Genomic DNA, 23,807 nt, shown 5'->3' with positions numbered 1-23,807 from the left:
CAGAATATCTTTTATCTATGCCAGGCTTTGAGCAATTCAAGCAGGATTTAGGTAGTTTCTCTGATTATTCTGATAAATACTTAGGTTTTTGACAACTCTATCAAAATATAAACTCTTTTTAGAAGGATGCTAATGTTACTATGGGATAGAGCCTAATTCTGAAAGAACTAGAGATTCAAAGAGATATATGATATACAAATTACCTGCAGGCAAAATATCCCACAGATTCTGAAGCAGTCTTGATAGATTCCCTGAGATGGAATGGTATTGCCTAGAATGATGTGTTAACTGTGCCAACATGCTTTTATCAAATATGTTGAGAGACCAAATACCAGTAAATTAAAATGAGCAAACTAAACCAACCTAGCAACTCTTTACCAGGAGATTAATGAAAACTCTACCCTTTCAGAGAATTTTTAGAATGATATACAAAAATACATCCTACCCAACTAATCCCTTGATGTTAGAGGAAATTACAAAAACTGTAATGGAATCCTGTGTTCTGTTACTAGAATCTAAATGGAAAGGAAAATAAATGGAAAGAGGTCAAAGAACAGACGACAAAACAGAAGATAAGCAGAAACACCTCTACCTTGTAGGATGACTCAAGGTCTCCCCACACACACACTAGGAATTTCTCAGAGGAAATAACCAGAAAACAGACTGAACACTAGAAGAAAGTTTGTCCAAATATTAAATGGTTTCCTAAGATTCTTTCTCCCCAAGTACTGGAAAAAATAAAAACAAAAAACAAAATATGGCATTAGAGAGCTTACGGCTCCAAAGACCTTGTACCAGAACCCCAAATGTTGCCTTTTGAATAAGAGAGACAGCTGTCCTGTGACTAAATTCTCACCCTCAGTAGAATGGATCCTTGAGTAAATTTGGATGTCATAGATGGGATTCTAAGTTTTCTCTATGATTAAGAAGTCTCATATTCTGGTCAATCATCTTCCAGACCTGTCAGGCTGTGGGCACCAATCAATTTTGCCCTCCCATAACCAAACATTTTACTGTCTTTGTTATTTATGGAATAATTTACATTTTGCCCATGTTTCCTTGCAATTGCTAAATGTCCATCCCCATTATTAAACAGATTTATTGGCAAAAATCAGAGCCCAAAATATTCTCAGTATCTAATCTAATTTCATGATGACCTCTCCTAAAGAGAAAGATAATTTACTCTGTTCAGATTTATTAATCCCCACATGAGCTACTGACCTGCCAGGTAGGGAAATTATAGACTCCAGGGCTATAATCAGATTACTTCTATGATTTAAAATTTAAATAATCCTTTATCCTGCTTAAAGCTCAAGTAGGGCTCCAGACCACAGTCACAGATAATACTTGGGTCAAGTTTGGCAAATAGGCCACCTTATCAAGGAGACAAATATTACTTTTGTCAATATTTTCATGGAAAAGATAGCATCCCTCCCAACTTGGCTTAAAAGGGACACTGCAGTATCTAAATCACCATCTAAGGAAATAATTCCTCAATTTAGCTTCTCAAGGTCTCTCCAAAATAACGGTCCTTCCTTGGCTTCCAGGATCACTCAGTCCATAACTAAATCTCTGGGAATTAGACATGTCTTCATTCTTCCTGGAGACTTCATTCCTCCAGAAAGGGTGACGATGCTAATCAGATCCCAAAGTTATTCATTAAAAATGTTTACCAGAAGACTCATCTCACTTGGAGGGCAACGTCATTGATAGTCCTCCTTAGCACTCATACAGCTCAATTCAGCTTTGGGCCTATATCCCATTCAGGGTGCTTAATGGGCATGTTTCTCTGTATTCAGAGCTGTGACTAAAGTACATATATTGGTCCTTAAGTCAACTTGCCCTCTAGGCTTGACAAACTAGAAATGGCTATCAAAAACTAGGGGTTAAAAAGACTAACCTATTGGGAAAGCAAAACTCATTTCAGCTAGGAGAATGGGTATAATGAGAAACCCATGTGTGTCTGTTTAAGGGGTATCAAGGATTTATTAAGATATGAAAGGGGGAAATTCACTCATGAATACAGGATATGGTAAATCTAGTTTCAGAGTCATTGGAAGGCTGGAGGTTGACTACACACTGCTTCACCCAGTGTTCATCACCCAAGAGAGAGCTACCCACTCCCTCCTGCCTTATAGGTCATGTAGGCAGACAAGAAGCACTGCCTCTATCGGGCTAGACAGCCAAACATCATGGGTTACCCACTACAAATGGGTGCTAATTAAAACTTACAGTGGGGGACTTTCAGGGTCAACAAGGAAACTCTCTTTGAAAAGGCCCATTTTTAATTTTTTAATTTTTTTTAAATTAATTTTTATTTAAATTAAAAATAATCTTATTTTACATACTAATCCCAGTTTCCTCTCCCTCTCATCCTCCCATTTCCCCCAAAATTTCCCTATATCACCACCCCCATCCACTCCTCAGGGAGGGTGAGACCTCCTGTGGGGGAATCAAGTCTCTCACATCATTTGGGGCAGGACCTAGGCCCTCCCCCATGTATCTAGGCTGAGAGAGTATCCATAGAGCCTTCATTCAGTAGCTGATAGAAGTAGAAGCAGAGATTCACAGCTAAGCACTGAGCCAAACTCCTAGAATCCAGTTGTAGAGAGGGAGGAGTGGTGAGCAAAGGAGTCAAGACCATGCTGGGGAAAGACCACAGGAACAGTTGACCTGAGCAAGTAGGAGCTCAGGGACTCCAGTCTGACAGCTGGGAAACCAGCATAAGACCCAGCCAGGCCCCCTGAATGTCATGTCACTTGGGGGGCTTGGGTAGTCTATGGGGCAGCTGGCAATAGAACCAGCATTTATCTCTAGTACACAAAAGGGCTTTGGGAGCCCATTCCCTATGGAGGGAAAAGGCCATTTTTGATACTTGTGTCTTCCATAACCATCAAGGCCTCAAGAATTGCCAGCCAGATTTATCATTTCCTTGGAATCATTAGATAGGAGACCCTCCTGCAGACCCTTGGCAACACTTCTCTCAAACCCTGGCAAAGTCAACACATTTGAGGCCTTGTGCATATTTTTCAAAAAAACAGATGAAAACTTTATTTGTTTCTCCCTCTGTAAAAAAGCTGTGGCTTCCTGGCAGTCTTCCCTTCTGACGAAGCTTTTCTTTCTGCCTTTCAAAACCCCAGAGGAAAATTCACTCTTTACAGGATGATGCTTCAGACAGTAAACAAGACTGTTGTTGAGGTTGTGAACAACTATTCATGCCCAGGTACTTCACTATTCCATCATGAGCATCTCCTCTTCAAGGAGATGGTTGGAATCAATCATAACCATACATTAACCAGGCCAAATTTAGCTCAAATAGTCTATTAATTTAACTACAAGTCAGAAGGGACACAGAGTGCTACAGAGACATGTTAAACCTCTCTCCTTACAACAATTAGAGAAAATAATCATAGCTACCATGATGAGAATTTTCCTTTTTCTTTATTTAAATTAGAAACAATCTTATTTTACATATCAATCCCAGTTCCTTCTCCCTCCCATCCTTCCCATGCCCCCCCCACCAAACACCCATCCAACCCCTCATCCACACCCCAGGGAGTTAGGCCTTCCATGGGGAATCATCAAAGTCCATCACATCATTTGGGGCAGGGCCTAAGCCCTACCCTGTGTATCTAGCATTTTCAAATTTGGGATGGATATATGACTCCAACAAAAAGGCCATTTAAATCAGACAGTTCCCTTACACTGGAAAAGGGAGATCATATTTTCTTCATTGTATTCCAATGATATTTGATATCCAGGTTGGATCACTCTATATTTCATCCATTAGGATTGTGTGATACTGAGTGGATTATGAGGGTAAAATACACTGAGCAGTTCCAAATGGTGTAGTCACCCATGAGGAGAGATGAGGTATTCTAAGACACCTGTGTTCTCTCCTTGGCTATCAAACAATTACAATGGATCCCAAAGAATTGAAATTTCCATAGGGACACCATGGAGAAAGGGAAAGGGTAGAACCTCGGTTTTAGCCAGAGAAGAAAGTTACCTCTCAAGAAGATATTTAACACAGTCCTGACAGTTTATAGAATCACTTTGACAAATCCTTCAAACAAGGTACCAATCAATAATGGGCAGGACCATGCCATTATGGTCTGTGTAATTGTGCATTATCTCTTGCTTTGGTTTGGATATTCCTGATAATTCATCTAATGTCTCATCCACTCTACAGAATCTACAAAAACAGATGCAGGCTGTCAGACATTGCCACCTCTTTGATTAACAGCTTTGAAATTATAGCTTTAGATTTTCAAGGTAGAAACTGCTTTTACCTGTTGTAATTTTCTGTTAGTTTTCTATAGTCTTTGTAGCCTACTTTGTTTCCTCTCATTATTGTCAACCAATATCGAGATGGTCCCACAAAATATATCCATATATCCCCATTGATTGTCCTCCTAAGGACATTCTTATAATAAATAGCTGTACTGATCCAACATCACTCTCCTAAATTATTTTAGAATATCACTGTACTTTTGAATATTGTTAGATAGCTAGTTAGATGTTATCAAGCTTGGGGGACATTGGGGATGGACCCTGCCTTCATTATCTTTAAAGCAAATGGTTGGAATGGAAACTAAATGGCCAGAAGGGTGAGGTCTGAGTCATAGTTCTGTCTCAGAGGAAGACAGGACATTCTAAGCTTCATGAAAGTCATTAATGAATAATATTCTAAATCTGGTCACAGAACCCTAACGCTTATAAGATTAGCACATATTCAGAACGATTCTGATTGCATTGCTCCTTTCTTTAAGAAATGATCCATCAAACAATCAACCAAGTCCCTCAGAGTAAGTTGCCAGTCCTAGATAACCTTTTAAGATCATGTGAAAAAAAAAAAAACCCTGCCCAACGTGTATTAGGACAGTGGTCTGTTTAACCTTTGTCCACTCTCATGCCTTTACAGCGTACTTTACTCTCTAATAAGCTCTCTATCCTACACTACATTCTATGTTCCTATAAATTATTTTTATGATGATTACAAAGGCCAACGAGATCTCTGGAGTCTAACCAAGATATTATTTGTGAGTCTATGGCAGATTCTGTTTTATACTTTTCCTAAAAAAGATATAATCAGACATCTCATCATCCCAGATAGGGTTCTGATGAGAGAACAAAGAAATTATTCCACCAGAATCCATTTTGGCAGGCTAATAAGTTTATTTATTGAATTGGTTTTGGGAGTATGAATGAATGGTTACTTAAGGGAGTATAGGTTAACTGAAATGCACATGTTTCATTGGAAAATCTCACCTCAGTAAGGTGATGACTGCATAATCATCCTATATTATGCTCTACTTCCTATATACTCTAGTACCAACTAAAACACTTAAGAATCCAGTGACTCCCCAACACCCCCTGCAACAAGAGTGCTCACAGACCCATTACCATTGCTATAAACCTAGCTATCTATATTATTTTGCTTATTATATTGTCATCATTACAGAAGTTAATATATTCTGTAAGTCATTTCAGCAATTTCTTCTCCATGATGGAGAATAGTCATGCTATGACCAGAAGAAACAGCTATACCACAATTCTCCTTCAGAGAGAGACACTGATCAATAAGCTTGCTAATGAGTCTCCAGGAGAATAATGCATCCTAAAAAGTAAGAGGCACACAGAGAACAGACCAGAAACATGGGTAAAGGTAGTTTTAAGTACTGTATTGTATCCTTTAATGAAATTATTCTCCAGGCCAGCCACTACCCCAGAACTCAGCTCTGAATGTTAATAAAAGCAGGGCATGGAGGTTGGGAGGATGACTCAGTAGTTAAAAGCACTTAGTACTCTCGCAAAAGACCCAGATTCAGCTCCCAGCACATAGTGACCTATAACACCACTGTTTCTAGGGGATTCAATGCCCTCTCTTCTAACCTCTGTGGGTGGCTACACATATGTGGTACATATATACACACTCAACCATATGAACGAACATATAAAGTAAGACAATTATCTTTTAAACTTATTAAATGTAAATAAACATGCTATGATGTGGGGGAAAAGCAAAATAGCATCTTCAAAGTACCATGGCATTTTAAGTCTACATTCTGAGCATCCCTTTCCTACTGTGCCTCATCCCAATGGCAACGATGGATAACATTCTTAAATATAAAACACAGTGATATCTTTATAGAGGAGAAAATAGAGCAGAGAAGTATAAAATAAGCAAGTCTGAAGTCTCTCAGGGGCCAGCAAGAAACAGAATTCCCATTCCACCACATACCATAAAGGACCTAAGCAAGTCAGCAGCCAAAGGGAAAGTATTTGCCATGAAGTAGGCTAAAATGTTTTTGCTAGGCCATTCCAGGCAAGCTTGGCCAAGTTCTGTATAACATCCCTGGATAACCAAGAAAATTAGAGGACATTAAGGCAGATACAACTTCTTATGTTTATGACCTGACCAACAGCCAGCCTTCCTTAGCAGCTGTAAAGAGTTAATGTCATGGATCTATGACTACAAACAAGGACCAAACCCTATTTCCTATAAACTCAAAAGTGGCATCTCTCTGCCTTTAACTCTTTCTTTGAGTCTTAGCTGAGTGGAAAAGTACTTTGTCCACCATATGACATCTGTCCCAGAGTCTGCTGAGCCAGATAAGGGACAAATAAGGGAAATTCAATCACTCTGCTGACTTCTTGAGATTAGCTCTTCAGCAACCTTTCAGAGGGCTTCTTGCAAGTGGTTACTCGCTTCATTCAACCTTGTGTTCTTCTTGGATAAAGTCATACGCATTCAAGAAATATATAAAACTTAGTTCTTGGTGGGAAGAGCTGACACTTTATGTCTTTGCCTCTGTGTCAGATACATTGTAAATCAATTTCTTGTAACCCCAACCTCAATTTCTACCAAATACTGTTGTAGACTGCACAGGGAGCCCTCTCCTTGAGTCCCTAGGCCTTCACTTACTCTGGTGGCTGGCCAACCAGACCGCAGTTAATTGAAAATCTCTAGCTGGAACTGCTGTCCAGTGGGATCCCAAGGCTTCTGGAATGTGATCCCCTACTACTATTGCATCATGGTATACACTGAGCCGTCCTTTCAACTCCTTTTGAAGTCTTATTTCTCATTTGCACTTCATGGACACCAGCCATGACTACATTTTGGTGAGTCTTGAGGCACTATAAAAATTATTGCTGCCCACACAAAGAAGATTAAGAGACTACTTGCTCTCCCTTTTGAAAATCTCCTTACTCTGAGCTTATGGTGAGGTATCAGTAGCATTTTGTCTAGGCACATATTTAGCTGACATTCTTGGCCTTACTCACTCCTCTTTCCACATATCCCAAATATATCCCAAATGCCACCCAATATTGCTACTGGCTACCAACACCCAGCCCCCACTCGTGCCTTCAGAAACACTGTAAGCTTGAACTAAAACTGGAGAGGACTACACTCTGTTATCACAAAGACAAACAGTGAAATGTGGGATAACTAAGCCTCAATGGGCCTGGAAGCTGGTGTACAGCATGCACAGTAGATATCTCCTGACAGCCAGCCTGGGTCTGCCAGCAAGCCTTGACAACAGCAGCCAGGTCTGACAAGAGATGATGTGGACCTATGGACAGCGACCACATCACCTCAGCAGATGCCAGCTCAGTGGATCTCCTTCCCTGGGGCAGGGTTGGGGATGTATTAAGACTCACCACTTCCTGGAATAAACTGAGCTTGTTGTCTCAACTTGATTCCAATGCCTATGTTGTTGGTGTCATGCCTACTTCCCCCTACCCCCAAGGGACACCTGCCGGAACCCTGCAACAGTGAAACACCTTTTCAAATATGCTGTTCCTTTTCATTTCTCACTTGCTAAAAGTCTTGTCACTGGGCCTGTCTACTTCTTCAATAGGATTGAATGGGTTGACCCTGCCATGGACATTTTTCAAAAAAGTCTCTTCATGAATTTTCCTCTTTCAAGAAGATGCTGGAGGACTAAGAATGTTCTTTTGTGATTTCCTTTCACCAATCGGGGCTAATTCCTCTCCTTGGGATGCCATAGAGGGTACCCTCTCTGATGTGTCTCCTGTTCTTTTCTCTCCTCCCTCCAGATACTGACATGACAATCAGCACCACAGAGGATTCTCCCTTGGGGTGTTTCTAAGGAACCTCAATGCTTTCTCATTAGAGCAAGACATTCAGCCGAAATACCTGACTTTTGGTTTCAACATTACCTGGTCTGTATAAAAAACTGGGCAGTAAGGCATTTTGGCTTCCTTAATCACAATACCCTCGCTCAACCCAATCATCACTGCTGCCATATTGGCAAATGTTCTGAAGAACCCCACTTTTGGGTTTTCCTCTAACTTGCTCATTATTCAGGTCATCCCTCTGCTTACCACGTTTTCCTTCTTTTCTCCTAGCCTGTTTGCTTTCCCCTTTTTAGTTCCTATTGACCCTGTCTCTCTGACTCTGACCTCACTGACCAGGTGGCGTCTCCTCATTCCAGCTCTGAACAACCTCCATATTTTTATCCGGCATTACTCCAGAGCTTCTTAGCACTTCACCCTGCCTCACTGTTCATACATTCTTTTCCGGCCCCTTTCAAGTGAGCCCTGTCAACCACCTACCCTCCAAGAAGTAGTTGGAACTGAGAACATTGTTCACATGCATGTGCCTTTGTCCATGTCTAATCTTTCTCAAATTGAAAACTGAATTGGGGTCTTTCTCTATTTATCCCTCATAATTTACAACAGAATTTGAGTTCTTAACACTCTTAGGACCTAACATGGAAATACGTAGCTTCCCTTCATCCTCTGTCACTCCAGAAGAGTAATCACACATTTGGCTTAAGCCAACATTATACAGGAATGTTCTAAACCATCAATATCCATACTACTATGGGACACCACAATCCCAAAGAGAGACCCAAAATAGAAATACTATCTAGCCTACTGCCCCAGACCAGACTAAAAGATCATATGTTTTCTTGCCTGGTAGAAGACATGAAAAGGACTATTTCCAAACTCATTAATTCTATTAATGTTAGAGAAGTTGGATGGGGAACAAATGAAAACCCATTTTCCCCTACTAACCTCAGAAGGCCTTCAAAAATCCACCTGTATAAATCCAGACTCCCCTGAAGGAAGGTTCATCTTAGGGATGCATTTCATCTCCCAGTCAGCACCAGCTAGCAGATGCAAATTAGGAAAAATAGGAAAATGCCCACAGTTTCTGCAAAACAAACTCGCATTGCCTCTCTTCAGTATTTAACAACTGGGTTGCACAGGATTAGGGGAAAAAAAACAGAAAAGAAGGCCTAGGATAAAAAGCAGGTCTATTAGCTCTAGAGACCCCTAACTTCAAAGTTATCCTAACAGACAAATTGTTCAATCCCAAACACATCCTAGCTCTTGTTTAAGGTATACTTACCCTGGCCATTGGAACAACAATCCCCCATCTCCAATTAAAGGCCCCATCTTCCTATGTCTTGTACAGCCTAAAAATTAGACATTAGAAGAGAATCCTTCCCTTAAAAGAAAAGTCAGACTCACCCATGCCCACCCAAACTTAATGGCTAAATGGACCCACCCTTTCCAGCAGTGAATTTTCTGGTCTATTATAGGAAACCAGCTAACATATCACAGGATCATGACAAGCTCCATCTTGTATCACCTAATTGACTGTTCCCAGGGTAACTTTCTCCTTGGCCAGTTTCTTTTTGTTCTGTTATAGAATAGAGTTGCTTATTCTGCCCTGACCAAAGTTTAAGCAACATTCTTTCCCTATTACCTCAATAGTTGGCGTCAATGGCACCTTCTCTTACCCTAAAGGTCACCCCCCTGTTATTGTGTGCTGTAGGAAATCAGGTTTTTAGCCTGCCTGCCCAATTCCTTTGTTTAAATTAGATTATTTCCAAGCTGGACACCAAACTACACTGGGTCCCTGAATCATCTTGAATTCATTCCCTTGGCTTGTTAACTATAGTCCATCAGAACATAACATTCTCTCTGCCCTCCAAAATATTCACCTTAATAACCACTCAGGTTCCCCCTCCATCTGGGACACATCAACACCAATCAGAACATCTTATATTCTGATTTCATCAAATTAAAAGACAATTTTATCATGCAAGCCTCAATACCCCCTTTGAACCCAAGTTCCTCAAAGAACTCCCAAACCCTTATTTCCAAGTTTCTGGAGGCAAACATCCCTAATTCCCTTGTGTAATATTTTCCATGTCAAGGAGCCTAGTTCAAGACCTTAAGATCATTAATGAGATAGTTGCCCATCTATATTTTTGCCCCATCCCATATATCCTCCTCAGTACCATGCTATGTAATACTCCATATTTCAGTGTCTTAGACCTTAAAGATGCTTTCTTCACCATACCCCCATTCCCTGAAACTCAGGGTCATTTTCTTTCACCCCCAGTCTTAACCCTGACACTCATCACCTCCAACAACACACTTGGATCATTCTTTTCCAAAGAGTCTAAAACAAGCCATATTTGAAAGAGAACCCTTGCTTAAGGTCTTTCTTCTCCTTTCCCTCATAGCACCTTGATGCAATATGTAGATGGCCTTCTCCTTTATATTCCTTCCTTCCAGATGGCACTCTAGGTTACTATTATTCTCCTAAATTTCCTAGGACAGCAGGGGCACACATTTGTTCCAAAAGGGCTCAGCTCAACCAACAATTACTTACTTAGGCTTCCTTTTCACACCAGATCAAAGGGTTATTACAGCTCACACATTCACATACATACTTCTTTCCTAAACAGCTTGGTAACACCACTAAAGGATGGCCTCCATGCCTTACAGAAATGGCAGCCATTGTCCTACTGATCCAGATAAGCTGGCAAACTTATATATGGATAACATTTCTTTTTATGTACTCTTCAGTCATAGCTATTGTATACAATAATCAAAAGTACCTACTAGTACCTTATTTGACTCACTCAATACCAGACCCTCCTATTATGAAATTCACACTTCTACACACTAATGAAATACATTAAATCCCATAAAAGAACCCATTGCATATCTGCACTGTAAATTATAGAATAACTGCAGGAAGCCCACATAGGCTTAATACACTCCATACTTCCAAATCCAGAAAACACTTGGTTCATGGATTGTAGCAGTTTTATTCTAAATAGAATAAGAAAGGATATTCAGTAACAACCATGGCCAAAACTATAGAAAGTCCACCCTTACCTCTTAACATATCTGCCCAAAAGGCATAACTGATTTTCCTTAAGAGCTCTCAACCATTGTTTCTAATTTAAATTAAAAAAGGGAAAAAAGAGCTCTCATCCTGAAAAAAAGGAAAAAGATTTAGCATTTATACTGACTCCAAATATGCTTACCTTGTCCTGAACTCATGTACAGCAATCTGTAACAAATGAAAGTTATTAAAATCTAAAGGCTTGCCTATTACACACACCTCTTGTTCTACAACTAATATAGGTTGCCCAGGTTCCAGCCTAGGTTGAAGTTACCCACTGAAAGGGTCACCAAAAGCCAACACTTAGAAACACAGGAATAGGGATCAGATAAGGAAGCAAAGCCCCTTTTCCCACTTATAGCCTCTGAAGCCCTTTATTATCCATGAATGTAGCCAAGCCGCATAAGAGGAGGAAGAAGCTGAGAAGGAGGGGCCCTAGTTTTCTTCACAAGGAAAAATAATCATCCTTCCTGCTGGTCATGACAGGGGAATTCCCAGCAGACTACACCATTTTGTGTCCATCAGTTGAAAGCCTCTCTATAAGCTCCTTAGTCTCCCTAGCCATTGCTGGGAATGAAATTTCCAAATCTCACCCAAACTGTCCTCTCTGTATCCTATCAGTCCTCAAAGATGTTTCAGGCCAACCTAACTTCCTTGCCCACTCAGGAGTCAAGAAAGCAAAACCATTTCACCCATATGGCTATGTGAAAATAATACAAGTGAATAGTCTTAATGTATAAAATGTTAGACAGCAGTATTATAATTTCTAATAAGGTATATTTTAGTGATTGATAATCCTTGCCTCCTTGTCTCCCTTACCACTCTGGATCTCCTGAACCTCTCTTGTAGGCAACCCCAATCTCTTTTCTCTTTTCATTTCCTATGGGTTATACCTTTGCAGGCTTGTTAGAAGCCTGAAAAGAGAAAGGGCCTTGGATGGCATTCAAGTACCTTTTGAGACATAGTCCCCAGATTTGGAGTCTGTACTTCTTCCAAAGAGGTAAAAGTTCAGCCTTTGTCCCTCAATTTGACATGTCTTACAAGCTTTAGATATCACCTTTAAATACCACTCTGGCCATTACCTTCAGTCTCTGGGAGAAATAGGAAAATCATACTCCACCCCAAAACAATACCTCGCCACATTATTTCTTGAGCTTCAGCAAGGCTAGCCCTAACTCTTGCTTTTCACTCCTCTAAGATATGGAGCCACACCCAAGGTCTATATACTTATGCCATTTTGAGGATGTTCCTCTTCTCCTCTACCCTTGTGTCCACCCTATTGGGTGTTCTCCTTTGAGCAACTCTTTAGAGCTTACTTACAAAAACAAAGAAAAAGAAAAAGAAAAACCCCTCAGGAACCATGCTGACCAAAATCGGCACCCTAATCACACTCCACCTTAAATCTTGAAATGAGGGGCTAGGCTTACCTTAAAGACCTACCAGGACAAATACAAAAGGGACCATTACAAGTTTTTCCTACCGCTCCAACTACAGCTAAGCATATAGAATTCCCACTCTAGGTCCATCTCTCTCGACTCAAGCTAACCAGCCCCACTACTTTATCCACCAGATCGAGTTCTCAGCCTATGAGTGAATCATATACAATAGACATCAAACCTACAGATGACTTCAAGATCCTCTCAAAAACTTTAACACTTCCATATGTGTGGGAGAGGAGGGAAAGTCTATGTACGATTATTCAGCTTGTTCATCCCTCTAAATGTCTAAACAGCTTGCCCATAGATCACTCCATGAGATTATCCTAACTCCAGCCTGGGGCAAATATCTTCAGCAGGATTTCTAAGATTATTCCCCTCAGAAACTTACCTTGTATTTAGAAATCACTTGGTTTGATAAGACTATGCTTCAAAGCATGCTTTGTTTGGCTTCTTTTGCCCTTCCAAGGATTCTAATCTTAGCAAAGTATATGAAAGCCTGTGAAGTTCTAGCCATGTGAATAACATCTTCTACTCAGACTAAGACTGATCACATCCTCCCTCTGCTTTTTACACACTATCCTTTGTTTTTTCCACACTACCCTGGGATTTCTATTCCTTTGTAAGCCATACTCTAATCCCTACTATCAAACCATCAGAAAGGTTATCTAAGCTTTAAATAAAGGGTTCCAGTTTCACAGAGTGGTGAGGTTTTGCCCCTAAATTCCCAACTAAGGACTCATCCTCATCACAGTAAATCAAAGTTTTAGATCAGAGTACCATTAATGCCATCTTTCACACTCAGACAACAGCCATAGACAACACCTTGCTTTTGTCAATAAATTCTCATATCTGACCCAGTTCCTTTCAGATTAAAATCAACCCGACCAGTTTGCATCTGTATAAGTACTCCTGTCTCATCTTCTCTAAGTGTTTCATAGGACCTTCAGTTGCTCCCTGCCCCCTCAGGCTCTCACCTGCCTTTACAAATCCAAAAATTCAATCTTCCACTGTAACCACTTTCTGAGTCCAGATGAGTAATAATCTCTCCAAATTCAAGGTCTATCTTGCTCTTATGCTATCTTTAAAAAAATCATGCCAACTAAATCTAGAAAAATAATATAAAATGAGGATAACTCATACTGGAGAATAGATCCCAACAGATCTTCCTACCCCTCTTCTACACTGGGCCTAGAACCAACCTATGACCTTCTATTGGCAGCTACATCCGAAGTGGTACTTCACCCTCTACTAAAACAACAAAATTTAAATGTAAAAATAATCTATTTCACCCTCTAAATAGACAGGAGTTCTTCTAGTCTCTCCTTATCTCTATCCCTCTTAAATCTATTTCTTTTTTGGAACTGAGACACCTTCATGCCTTCTACCATGTTATGCCAACCTTCATGCCAACTACACACCAGTTTACCTAGTGTCTGACTTAATCTCTTGCCAAGCATTCCTTCAACTACCTCTTTCAAAACATCTTTTAAAAAAGAATAAACTCTTATCCCTGCCATTAGAACTAAATGAGCTGAATAACTTCCAGTACTCCTAGTTTTAGGAGGACTCACTGACTTGCAACTTAGCATTGGCAATACAGTCCACTCTGACAAAATGAAAACTCCCCCTATATGGATATTCCTTCTACATGTACATGATACAAAGACAACTAAATTCTCTGGCCTGGGAAAGGTACTTTAAAACAGAGAGGACCTAGGTTTGCTAGCATCTAACCAATGTGGAAACTGCAATGTTATGCAGTGCTGTGTTGCTTTGTCCATGAATCTGATTAAGTACTAACAACCCTCAACACCATCAATGAAAAGATTAATGGTAATCAGAAAACTATGAGAACTGGGGCTCAAACTGTCTCAAGTGGAAGCCAAATATTTGGTCTTGATTTTCTTAGGTAACTCCTTTTCTAGACCCCACTGCTGTCTTGTTCTTTGTCCTGGGTATTTGGGCCCTGCTTCCTCAAATATATTTTATCCCTCATAAGTCAAAATTCATACTTTTTTCAATGCTCTTTAACAGTACAAAGCCCAATTCTTGCATACCTTACTAAAAATCCCTCTTCACAGTCAGGCAGAAATAACTCCCTTCCTCTAGTCAAAAGAAAGACTATATAGAAGGCAACTTCAGCCTTATTCACCAATAAAACTAATTTTATCATTGTTGTTATTTATTGTCTATTTTCATGTGTGTGTATACAACTTGAAGAAGTCAGTTCTTTCCTTCCTCCATAGTGGTCCAAAGCATCAAGCTTAGGTCGCTGGGCTCAGGAGCAAGCATCTTTAACTACTGAGTCATCATGCTTGTCCTAAAATTTATTTTTAAAAATCAAGAGAAGGGACTGAGAAGGCTAAAATTAATATGTCTGTTAAATCAAATACAGCTCTTCTCTTGCTTTAACTCTATCTTTCTTTGAGTCTTAGCTGAGTGGAAAACTACCACACCCTGGCTGTAACATCTGTCCACCAGTGAGAAAATTCAGTATATACCACAGACTTTAGCATGGACTGACAATTACCTTCATGTATTGGCCCCATTTAACAATTGTTTTTGTCAACTTAACACAATCTAGAATCACTTAGGAAAATATCTCAATGAGGGTGATCATGGAGACCTGGTGGGACTATGGACATTCCTGTGAAAGATTGTTTTGATTATGTTCACTGATGTGGGAAGACTTGGCATAAAAGTGGGCAGCATCATTCCCAGGGTTTGGATCCCAGGTTTATATAAAGTAGAGAAAGCCACTGAGCAGTAGGCATCTCTTTGCTCTTGAATCTGGCTCCTTCAAGTTCCTGCTTGACTTACATACAACATTGCAATATAACCTAAAACTGTAAAATAAATACTTTTCTCCCCTAAGTTGCTTTTTGTCAGAGAATTTTATCACAGTAGCAGAAATGAAACAAATACAGCCCCTGTTGGTCTGTTGAGTGAACAAATGTCTTCATTTATGGCCTCTTAATACAAGTCTTTATTCCCTGTGATTCCAGCCTCAGTTTCCACCTAACAAGTTCCATTTAAAAGATTGGTTCTTGACTGGCACCCAAGTTATGTTAATAAAAAGAGACTAGTCATTCTGTTTTTATAGAGCCAGAGATCTGCAGTTAACATCTGCTCCCTTCTCCATGGTTGGAAGCTATAGAGAAGGTAGTGACATGTAACCAGAGATTTGAAGGTAGAAACTTGAGCTCTGGTAGGCCTAACAAGCTACACTTGACTACCTGAAGAGAATGAGAGAGACAAGCACTCATGTAAAGAAAACAAAATGGGTGAGATGGTATGGACCGGTAATCCCAGTGCTGGGAAGGTAGAGACAGGAAGAACCCTAACTTATATATATGTACACACACAAGGGACAAGGATCAGGTAATATATTCATTGTGGCCACTTTGAGAAGATGAACAGAGACAGAAGTTGAGTGGCCCTAAATTTGTCATTGAGAAATACCAGTATGAACTTAATAGAGGAAGATTTAGTTCAAAAGGAATACTAGAGATATGTATATAATTAAACAGTCTTGGTTTAGGTGCATTCTCCTTGGTCACTTTCTCAATTCCAATCTCACACAGTGTTCCATGGAAGTCTTGGCAACTTGAGGAGACAAGATGGTTCTCACAAAATTGTAGATAGAGCATCCCCTTTACAGAGAATTACCCTCATCTGTGGGAGGAGATGTAACCTGAGAGGTTCTGTTGTTCCCAGAACCCAAGGTGACTCAAGAAGAAAGAAAAGGACAATAATTTACTTCAGTGTCTTCAGCCAAAGTAAAGGAGACAGGCACAAAATGCAGACACTAATGTCAGGCTCTCTTTCTGCTGTTAGCTACCCCATGGCCTACATGACAAGCAGTGTCTAAGGGACTATTTCATGCACAATCAACTAAGAGGCAGGTGCCTACATAGTCAGTACCCCCAAAATGACCTTTTACTCAACTTTGTAGTATAATCCTTCAGCTCCAAGCATTGTGCCTGAACTTCTACAGTTTTCACTACTAAAACAAAAAGTGAAGACTTCTTTGATGAGCCTATGTCAAAGAAAGAGCATGTGTATTTCTCTAGAAGTCACCTGTTTTCCTGGGATGGTTGAATCACATATTTCTCAACAATGAACTTCAGCTATGATTTGAACTTCATGCTAGGTCCTGTGAGTAGACCCACAACCTCCAAATGTGTGTGGCCTTGAGATGCACCATAGCTTTGGGACTCACTAGCACAAATGCCACTCACTGAGTATGGCTTAAGAATCGTTTGAAAAAAAAAAACAGAAGAAAAGAATATGATCTTAATTCTAGTGCTTGGATGGTTAGGGTGTCATTCATATTCAAACCAACAGCTGACTTTTTATCTATTTTAAAATGTGAATGTATTTTTGGAATTTCCAAATTCCATAAGAATTATTAAATTCAATCCCAAGGGACTTGGAATCTTTGGATTTACTGATGTATTTGGGCCATGTTAGCTAAGATGAAGACAAAGAAGATATCTAGGTAAAGTTTTTGCCTTTTGAGCTTTTCTCCAAATAGAAGGGGCCCAAACCATCCCAAAGGTAAACCTTGAATGGATCAAAGACAATAAAAATCTTGGGAAACTGCTCTCTGCTCCAAATGGAAGTCTAAGCTCTTTCCCTTGCCTAACTGTGCCATGCCCACCTATTTGCATCCCAACAGACATTTTCTACCAGCTGCAATCTGAACACTGTAAATGCCAAATTCACTGCTGAGGATGAAGCAAAACATGCCATGAAAAATTAAATGACTTTGTGTTTCATGCCTATTTTACATACACAGGATAAAACAGAATGTAGTTTATAATTTCATAAATGTTATAGAGAGAAAAGCTTCAAAGGAAAAAATGTTACAAACTCCTTTGCTCTCTGCCATGCATGGGTGGGTCAATTGAAATCTAAGACCTTGAGTATTGGAAACAGAACAGATCCTCATAGTTGATGCTTTGTTATGGATTTTGCCTATTGGCGCCTCTGTGAGAAAGGGAGGAAACATAAAAATAAATCATCTAAAAACACTCTTGTAGTCTTGAAAAGCATTTTTCTGTCTGCTCATGAGTTCTTGTTCAAATCAAATGCCAGAACAGAGTTTTGAAAAAGGCAGAGACCAGGATAGATCTAAGGATAGCCTTTTACTTTGGACTTTCAATGTAGTAGATATCTAGCACCATTGTGTCTTGGTTTTGCTACTGTAGCAGAAAAAAAAAAAAACCACTGACATTTTGAAGCCCTGAACAAGAAGATCCTGGTTGCTCATATCTAGCCCTTAGCTGAAGCCTAATAGTGCCTGGTTTGGGTTGCATCAACCTTAACATTAATGACATCCAACTGAACTCTGGGACTTTTGGAGATTAAGCACACCCTTCAGTGGGGCCTTGACTTTTAAGAACATTGTGGATATGGCTTGCATGGGGTTGAGAGAGATGCCTGTGGAGTTGGGTTTATTCTCAAATGAGAAAATTTCCAGTCATACTGCTGCCTGGATGTGTACTCTGGATATAAAGACTAGGGGCATTCAAAACTCAGGGTTCCATCCAAAAGTTCCACTGAGGGAATTTCCTGGCCTGAGACAGGTTTTTATACAGTTAACTGTATTTTATCTGGTTAAATTGAGGATCCTTGAGTACATGATTGAGGACAATAACACAGATTAGTCCCTATACCATGGGTCCTAATAAGTTTGCTGAAAAGACGCCTTGCATAAGGGTGAAGGAAGTAGAATGCACAGAAAAGAGGTTGCAGCTGCTATCTTTAGAGCCTACATACAAAGTATAGCACTTGTCCAGGACCAAAAGGGTAGCTTTCTTTCTTCCACTTCATGCCCATCAACTTTAGGGCAACTTTCAAAGCACCTCAGGAATCTCAGCCAGGCAATGAGTGACTAGTGGGTTTCCCTTGGCAGAAATATTCATCATACTTTTGTATTGCTTCACTGCTGGGGAAAGAAACACGAGATGTGACTCCTTGTGGAAGAAATAAGCCATAAGGAAGTCTTGTGTGGGTTTCTTTAAAACTATCCTGATCCTTTGGCCCTTTCTAGCCCTGCCATGTATAACTTGATAGTGATACACCTTAGGCCTTCTAGAAAATCCCCAGATGTGTCGATAACTCTCAAGAACCCAAAAATAGACTAGAAGTCTAACATCCTTAATGTTTCAGTAAAGTAAGAAGTCGGGCCATCATTATAAGACTTGGCAAACTGGAGCCCCCCAAGCTATCCAGCAAGGAAAACCATTGAAAGCAAAAATGACAAAACTGTTAGGGGCAGTGTCATCACAAAAAGAGAAAGAGAGAGAGAAAATCAACTACAAAATACATAGTAATTCATGCTAAATCAAAATACCCAACATCCTATTAACTCATATCCTATCCCCTAAATAAGAGTAATAAATTACAGAAGCAAGTGTTGGGGGAGGGGGTATAACTGTGTGTAAGGGTGAGCATGGATATTGAAGCATAGGTTGGCATAAAGCATCTTCCTCAATTTCTTTCTGCCTATGTTTTGAGATAGGATCTCTTCCTGGACCAGAAGCTAGCAAGCCCCAGAGATACTATTGCTGCTGCCTCCACAACACTGGGATTATAGGTAGAGGGCCTCCAAGCTTGGCTTTTACATGGCTGCTGGGAATAGAATTCAGGCCTCCATGCTTGTATGGCAAACACTTTCCTAACTGTTCTTTAGCCTGTGTTTATATTTTTAAAGGTACATGAAGAAATATATGTGTAAAAAAACATGAGACAGAAACAGACCTAAAACACCCATAAAAAGAAAAGCTTGGCATAGCTCATGGCTAGAAACTTGGATGCTAAGGTAGAAAAACTAACATGAGCTCAAAGCCACATTATGAGACTCAGTGAGACCCTGTCTCAAGACAAACATTTTACAAAAAAAAAGAATTAATCAGAAATTCACATGTAACAAAGTTACTGGAGTTTTAAAACTGAAATATTAAAATGAATAAAGACTAATATATCAGAAGAGTGTATATAAAGAAATCAACTGAAATGTTGGATGGCAAAAAAGACATCAAAATGTGAATGAGAAGAATGTATTTGACCTCTAGTAGAATAGAAAACAAGTAACCCTGAAAAATTAAAAGTATGAATGCTGAACACATTGAATCCACATTAAAATAGATTCAAGGGGATTTATAACATAGGAAGGTATACAAATAATCTACTGCTACATAATGCTGTTGTGTAACTTACAAAAACACAAAATCCAATGTTTCATAACAAACAGCATCTTCTTAGTCAGTAGAGTGTAGGTTAACTGAAGAGTTCCCTCAAGCTCTCCAATCTGAGATCTGGAGTTCTCTGAGTACATCTCCAGAGTGCCATTATAGCAGGGGTTCCTTTGATATTGTCATTTGCTTTCCCCAAGGAAACAATCATTGTCCTGATTCTCTTTTGTTTCATTAGCTTGTCCTCCCTCTTCCTTGTCCTTCCTTGTCCCCAGCTTATGTGAAATTCCAAAAACATTGAAACTTGCAGGCAATCACCTCAACACAGGAACCAATTGCTCCCCTAAAGCATTGGCAGGACCCCACTAAATCAGAATTGAGATCATGTTAACACCACATAGTTTGACCACATCTGCTTGGCTCCACATACTTCTGCTTTCCTGCTTTAATTCTTCCACTCTATCATCACAGAGCCAGTACCTAGACCTCTTCATTGGCAAAGCAGGTCACACTGAGTAAATTTATTGTTGTCTACCATCACTTGCCTCTCTGCCAATTGGATTACCGTAGTGAGTGGCTGAACCTGGTCTGCTGGGATGCTTTTGAAGTCGAGACCTTTGGTTCTGAACTCCAGTAATAGTTTAAACTGCTCCCCATGAGTTCTAACCAATGTATGTAGAACAAGAAATTGTTCTACCTATGTATGTCCTTGGTTCAAAAAGCAGAGGAGCAAGAGAAGAGACAAAAATATTCAAGGTATATACAAGCCCCATTGACCAGAAAAAGATACATGGGCAAGATCCCCAAATTAAGAAACAGCTAACAGCATCACAAAGGCAAATGGCAGGGAGGCCACTAAGTGGCAACATCAGTTGTAATCAACCCACCCACAATAGCTTCCATGGTATTACTATCATACAACCAGAAAGTAGTAAAGCGAATGGGCACAGAATAACAAAAACTATCTCAATCATGATCACCTAGAGATGCCCAAAGTGATTTTCAAAATAATTCATAATAAAGTACAGAAAGATGACACCTACAGAGAGTCATCAGTGGTGGGCAGAATTAAATACTGATTTCTGTTGCTATAACCCTAAGTTTTGGCCTAACTAGATGACTTTTGGTAGGCACAAGTAAAGCTGAAATCTTACAGTTTTATCCTACACAAATGGCAACTTAGAGACCTCCTCTTTCAAAGGAGAGTCACAGTGTTTAATGTTCAAAGGAGAGTGGGCCTCCTCGGTGATGACCACAGCCAATATTCCCAGGCTGAGGTTGACACTCAGAAGATGGTTAGGAACCATCATCTGATGATTATAGGTCTTCCACTATTGGCCACTACCATGGCTTTCCCATCAAACGTCCAAAATGTTCACTACTACAGGTATTTTTTGCCAGAAAAATACCCAACTTCTTTTATAAGTAACATCATGCTGTTTTTGTTCTGTTTTGGTGTTTGCTTTTGTTTTAGGAGTTTGGGGGTTTGTTTATTTTTTTGTTTGTGGTTTTGCTTTTGCCTTGTGTCTCCATCACATGTTTCCATGGACAAAACCTGGTAAGTCATAATGGCAACCAATGGACATCTGAGTCCTGTCTTTATTGACCTCAGCACTAACGTAACTAAAACGAGAGATTAAAATCTATGTTGAAGTGAACATTTAACTTTTCCATGATATCTAATCTCTGTCTCCTATCAGGATTATATTAGACTCAAGAGAACATGAGTCTACTTTGTTCCTTTCAAAGAAAAAAATATCTCCTTATTCATATTGCCTGACCTGCATTGTAAGCAGCATCCAACAGAGGAAATATTTTGCTGTTTAACTTATACAAAGGACACAAATTTTCATTGTATGAGCTCATCCACATGAAACCATTCAGACCAAGATATAAAATATTTTCAGGATCTGAACACCCAGCTTTCTGCTAACTATCATTAATATTCGTGGAAGGTAATTTTAATTTTGACCTCTATTGCTGTCTTTTTTACCAACTTTTGTGTGTCTTCTATGTTTTCCATATCCATGCTTGTCAAACCCAACCTTGCCTCTGTCTTTTTTAGCATATGGAATATGTTTCTACTTCTTTGTCTGCCAGCTCTATCCTCTTTGTTATTCTAAGTAATTTCAATTGATTGGTTTTTCTCCTCATATGGGTTATAGGTTTCATCTTCTTTGCATGACTGGTGATTTTCATCAGATGCCAGGTATGGTGGTGAATTTTACCTTTGTCAGTGTTGGATTATTTTTTTACCTGTAAATATTTTTGTTCTGAGACTTGGTATAATTACTTAGTAGTGGGTTATTTGGGCTTTTGCTTTTAAGCTTTCTTTAGGTTATCCAAGAACTGAGACTAATCTCAATTCCTTCATTAATTCTCTATAGAAAGTCACAAAGATATTTTCTACCCTGTGTCACAGAAAAATAAATCAGCCTGTGGTAAGAAGAGATGCAGTCATTGTTCTTAGTGTCTTTCCTGGTGGTAGAATCTTCATCTAAAGAATTTGAAGTTTAACCTTACCAAGTAATTTCAAACTCATAGAATTTACTGACTGGACATGTACAAATAATTACTTTCATAGTTCACATTAAGAAATTTGTAAAATGATGATAATATTTAGTAGCCAGATACTACCCTGTTATGAAATTTTTAGTCTCATCCTCCCCTAGAAGATAACTAGTGTTGAAAACTTTATGAATGCCTGTTGAACTCAGAGGCATATTGAGTATGCACCAGCTGCTTGGTCTTTGTAATATAATTAGCTTTCTAAGAAACACTGAAAGTAGAGTTTATGCATTTTGCCTTTTGGTTGTAACGTTTATTCCATTAATGGGGTAAGAAATTCCATTTATATAAAAGATGAGTGTGCTCTGATAATTTGGTTATAATGACATTGAGCTCAGTAAAGATAAATACACTGAAGGAATTTATTCTAGAAATATAAATTCAATTTCTTACAATGCTTTCAGTTTTCCTTTTGTTCTTAATTCAAGTGGCTGCACATTAATTATTTCACTATCAGATAAGATAGTTTCATCAGTATGAGGACAAACTATTCTCATCAAATCAAAGTGTTTGAGAAAATTTCAATCAATATGTTCTATAAAAATAATGTATTATATCTGAGTGTTGCTCCTCAGTCTGGGCTTTTCAGGATTTCTAAAGGCTCTGAGAGAGGTTTGCTGTTCATCCACCAATATCAGATTTTCCTACTGGCAGCCAGATGCATAAACTACTGTTTGTTTTTGTCTTAGTCTAGAAGCAAAATAAATCAAATGCATTGGAGGCTGATACCATGGTTTGGTACAATTGAACCTGGACTAATTCTGTCCCATTAGGCAAGTATCACTGAAAAAGTCATTCAACCATTCTGAGTTTATTTTCCCATCTATAATGGCAGCATCCCTGTAAACCACTATGACAGATTCAATCCTTACGTGTAAAGCTCTTGGTGCCATGCCTAGAATGGAAGTCCCATATTTACTGTTATTGTGACCACTTAACGAATGCACTACTTTGCCAAGTTCTTCTGATGCAACAGTAGTATAACTTCTCCAGCCAAGTAAGAGACTCTGAGTCCTTCTGATAGAACAGAAGTGCAAGTGCTACAGCCACATAAAAACCGTCCAAATTCTCAAAGAACTATTTCTGCTCATCGACAAACCTACCATAAAACTGAAAGTTTACTAAGAATGATAATCTTCTTCCAAACAAAACATTTCTAGTTCTGAACTTTGCATGTTGCGGTATAGCTTCTTCTTTGTCCTACTTGCCTTATTTAATGTCATGAATGTCTTCATATTGCAGTGCTTGGGAAAAGAAATGTTACTCCCACCACCTGGGATTAATCTATATCTCCAACTACCATCTGTGGAACTCAAATTTATTAATCTCCCCAACAGTGTTTCCTATCTATAAAATTAATGCTAAAAATGCCATGTTAGACCACTCTACAGACTAAAATGTTGCAGGTAGTAAGGA

The sequence above is a fragment of the Cricetulus griseus genome, chromosome 2, assembly GCF_003668045.3.
Source record: "Cricetulus griseus strain 17A/GY chromosome 2, alternate assembly CriGri-PICRH-1.0, whole genome shotgun sequence".
Lineage (NCBI taxonomy): Eukaryota > Metazoa > Chordata > Mammalia > Rodentia > Cricetidae > Cricetulus > Cricetulus griseus.
This window is presented reverse-complemented; position numbering follows the sequence as displayed.